Source organism: Schistocerca nitens, chromosome 6 (assembly GCF_023898315.1).
Source record: "Schistocerca nitens isolate TAMUIC-IGC-003100 chromosome 6, iqSchNite1.1, whole genome shotgun sequence".
NCBI classification, from domain to species: domain Eukaryota; kingdom Metazoa; phylum Arthropoda; class Insecta; order Orthoptera; family Acrididae; genus Schistocerca; species Schistocerca nitens.
The window spans coordinates 623,113,643-623,118,651 of NC_064619.1; positions in this window are offsets into that span (position 1 = coordinate 623,113,643).

Here is a 5,009-nt window from a genome sequence, read left to right on the forward strand (position 1 = left end):
GCTGTGTTGTCGGGCACATTCGCCCAGAAATATTGACTGGAGTAGAACTGTCTTCAGTGATGAGTCCCACTTGGAAAAGAGCCCCTATTACCAGCAAAGCAGTGTCTGACGACGCCGCGGGCAGCAGTTTCGGCCGGCTGTGGTGGCCGAGGGGTTCTAGGCGCTACAGTCTGGAACCGCGCGACCGCTGCGGTCGCAGGTTCGAATCCTGCTTCGGGCATGGATGTGTGTGATGTCCTTAGGTTAGTTCGGTTTAAGTAGTTCTAAGTTCTAGGGGACTGATGACCTTAGAAGTTAAGTCCCATAGTGCTCAGAGCCATTTGAACCATTTGAAGCAGCAGTTGGGTACCAAACCGACTTTTGCCCTCCACATGGCGTGACGACCAGAAGGAATGGTCTGGGTTACCATTTCTTTTCAAAGGAGGACCCCTTTGTTTGTCATCCGCGAAAGCCCACGCCACGTTTTGTTGCCCTTCATAGCAAGCCATCCTGAGCTTACATCTCAGCAAGATAATGTACGCCCGCACACTGCAAGGGTTTCTACAGCTTGTCTTCGTGCTTGACAAACCCTACATTGGCCAATGAGGTCACCGGATCCCTTCCCAATTGAAAACGTTTGGGGCATTATGGGCAGAGCCCTGCAACCAGCTCGTAATTTTCAATTGGACACAACTTGTCAAGATATCCTCAGGAGGACATCCAGAATGGTAAGCCGAATAGCTGTTTGCATAAGGGCCAAAGATGGACCTGCGGCGAGGAGGGTTAAAAGTCGCGTTGCGTTGCGTAATTGTTTGACCACTGTCTTTCGTCGTACTGTGCACTACATGAAGTTCCACTTAGCTTATTACGGCGTCTGGTCACCAGCCCGATTCTCTGCATACGTAGATACTGTTCACACGATGTTAAAAGTAGCGTTGAAGAAAAACATTGTCAATACTTACGTTTGAAAAGTCCGTCTAAAATCTGGTAACAAGCTATCCTGTAATATCTTATAACGATTTTCGGGTGGGGGGCGATTGCTTCACTCTTTTAGAAAAAAAGTTGTTTATTTCTTTAGGTTCAAAATTAAAGAATTAGTCATCAGCCTGTGTTTATTTAAACGACTAATATAAATGTCCTCGGCTTTCAGTTCATACAACCCAGTATACACGCAAGACAGCCAGAAATGTACTTAAGTCCGACCCAGATTATTACGTGATCTACAGTCGGTGCTCTGCTAAAATATATGAGTCTCACATTCGGTCTCTTTTTTTCATGGATTTCTAAGAAAGAAACTGCTCGCCAACTATTCCATAGATGAATATGAAACATGCCACGTGGAATTCCACACGCGTTTATCTTTCCAACTAAACACAAAGCTCAAATTTCCACAATCTGCCCGTAAATGCAACTGCTTTCACGGCAATACCATCCGGATGCGAAATACCAGTAACTTCTTCATTTTACTCATAATGTAGACGGACACGTCCAACATTACCTGTACGTCTGATAGCTAGCCAACGACTGACCCCCTGCCGTTCCTTCCAGGGCCTATAAGTACTTGTTAAAGCGCGGGAATTGCTTAACTCTGATTGGTTGTTCAAAATGACCAGCCAATCAAACCAGTCCTTCGACGTCTTTCTCGCGCCAAAACTGTCCTACGCCAATCAGTATTCACAGATGCATTTACATCACTTCATCATGCAAATCTTAATAAAATGTTTAACAAAACCAAACGAAAACTAATATTGAAATGACTTTAGAAATTCATTACTCTGCAAATGGATATTCTGGCTACCTTCTTATAAAAGCAAGTACCCTTGGACATACGTCAGCTTTCATTGCAACTGCTTGCTTCACACATTCCCATGACATAGTTACGTAATGTTTAACATCAGATAATATTGAATCTTTACGTATGTTCCACAAATACACTCTGACTCACTCTTGTTTATTCACACAACAAAACAAATAGTTATTAAATAAATATTAATCCTTTCTGAATGCTATGATACGAAAATGAAAAACAGTGAACGTTTTTAATTATAAAAAAAAATCTAAATAGCCGGCCGCGGTGGTCTAGCGGTTCTAGGCGCTCAGTCCGGAACCGCGCGACTGCTACGGTCGCAGGTTCGAATCCTGCCTCGGGCATGGATGTGTGTGATGTCCTTAGGTTAGTTAGGTTTAAGTAGTTCTAAGTTCTAGGGGACTGATGACCTCGGATGTTAAGTCCCATAGTGCTCAGAGCCATTTGAACCATTTTGAAAAATCTAAGTAAATTGTTCTGCCATTTAGTGAACTTCAGTAATAATTCCAAATGATACTGAAAGACAAATTGCTATGAATCCTAACTGACTTTAATCTTATAAGTCGCGGTTTTTGGTGTTTTAGATAACTGTCTCTAACTCTGAAAGTATCTCAGCTAGATAGCTGAGATTTTAATACAACCTTTCTTTAAATAGCAAATATTGACTTTTAACAAAATTGAATAATATTTAATACTGTTTATTTAGATTCTTAGGGGCTTGCATATTCTGTCGCTCGAACTAACACAGGTTGCGTTTCCCACGGCTAGGCTAGCGACAAGTGCGAGTGAGTCACGCTAAGATACCAGCGGCTATATGTTGCCACCGCCAACGTCTCCAAAGCTATGAGCCTGTACATCAAAGTAGCTCACTGTAATAAAATGCTGTTGCGTATTGACTCGCGACGTTACAGACCAACACTGTTATTGACTTGTTCATTTCGTGCAGCTCTCTATCTCGAATAAATTATACAAAATTTCTGAAAATGTAATCCTTTGTTTGTCTGCATATGTATCACATCTAACGATTTCCGTTCCATTCGGATAATGGCTTTGTGGTGCATCGTTTCTTCTTCTTTCTTAAAGTGTATTTCCTGAGATTTTTTCGTTTGTATCATTATACAGCATAGTCATTCACTTTATTTGGAATGGGAGTTTGTATTGTGATATCGATGAAGTACTGGTTTTTGTGTGTTACACTCGGTAGGAGTCCAGTGGAAGAGGCAAAAAAATTCCGTGAAGCGTAAAAAACGCAGCGACACTTAGGAAGCCTCTGGAGAAACCAAATCTCCGGAAAGCGCCGGCGCAGCACTTTCAATGCGGAAGCTGCTCATCTGACGACCCTTATCCCATTACCACTAGTTAAGGGAGTCGGCGTTTTTATTCTGAAAACTGCTGCACGCCATGATTAACACATACATTACGAGCGAAAACTGTAATTTAATCTGGCTCTTTTAAGCATCACCAACTTCCTGTCTGCCTGCGTAACTAACAGCGTCGCTTAAGCGAGCGCAGTGACAAACAGAAACCAAAATTCAGTGACACAATTGTACAAACAAGACCTGGGACGCGTTTGCGGAACACTCGGCGCGTTTCACAGTGTTTGTAGTGAGGTTTAGCGGCAAATGACAACGTAACCACAGCATCGACGTGGAGCGCTTGAACGAGCGGAGAGTCGTAAACAAAACATTCCTGTTAAATAACAAGCAGGGCCATTACTCATCTCCCCCTGTGTGATTCCCAACAAAATGACTGTTTCTGTATAGCATGAAGCATAATTCCATTTATAAACAAACAACAAAATACCCGGTTCCTCAGCCAATAGTTAACACTGATGTGATAACAGTAATGTTTTGACGTACAAATGTAAAGTATAAATATGAGCACAGAGTAATGTAGACGCATCTGAAGTGAAAATACGAGGATTAGTTATTTATCTCACCGAGAAAACAAAACTGCAATACTAAAGCTTGGTGACCCTATTAGTCCTCGTCTCTATATTCTTCAGTGCCATACACTTCTACATTTTTCCAGCGGGGAACGAATTGGCGGAGGAGAGTTTAGATATAGACATCTGCATTTCGTCCGTTCACGAAAAGTGCCACTTCGAACATCACGTCACCTTTATTCTGGAAATTACTGTCACACAATGGGTTCTTCACGGTGGGAAAAAGGAAGACATCAGTCGGTGACGTAGCATGAACATTCGGGAAGTGAGTAAAATTTTGGCTAGCGAGAAAATGTTCCCGACAGAGCACAATAAAGGCGAAATGGGGAACCACGTGCCTCAATACTCATTCGGCCTTCCTCACCAAAAATTTTGGCATGCGAACATATTCGCGCTCTTTTAACACATGCGGCGGCGCGGTTTGGTCTCTCTCCTTTAAACAATCTTTCCGCCTACCTGGATACGCTTCAGGTTGTGTACCCTTTCACTCTGCGATGGCAGATACTGGTTTAGACGATAAAATCCGCGTTGACGAGAAGTCAGCTGAATATCTAGCACGGAAACGCCACATACTCCAGTCCTTGGGCAGACTCTGAAAGTTAGTTAAAATATCGAGCGTTCGGGATTTATTCATGACTCGTTTGAAAAAAGTCAGAATTTCCTGTAGGCTGGTTTATTGTCTTAAAAACACAGAAAATGGCTGTCAAATTCTTTTTTAAGAGCCCGACACTACTTATGCAATTTTATTGATTGTACCTATAACAAGTTCACACCCAAAAGCAGCCAGAAGATATTCAGTCCGACCTGATATTTAAAACGTCCTAAACAGTCACTGACCCACGACTGCTTTATTTAACACAGTCAGTGGTTTAGCAGTTTTCTTGTACAGAAGTGCTCCGCATAATGTCTCACAGTCTGCACGAAACACACCGCACGGGGTTTATGTGCGACTTGAAATGTTCACAAGGGAAAGCTCCTAAAATAAATCACTCACAAAGCTCAGACTATCTCAAAATATTCAGCACTGTAGTTGCTTTCCATCAACTTCACGAGAATCCATCACACGCTCTGATTTCTTCATTTTGGTACAAGTTTAATCAGCGTGACTTAACATAGGTATTTACCAGAAGACGGCTTCCGAGCGACTCAGAGATAGGACGCACAAAGCCTTACTCAGTGGCACGGGGAACGCTGAATTGCTATTGAGTAGTATGCTGTTAATCAGCCAAACAAATCATCTCGAGCATTTCTGTACTCACGGTATTTCTAATGTGAGCC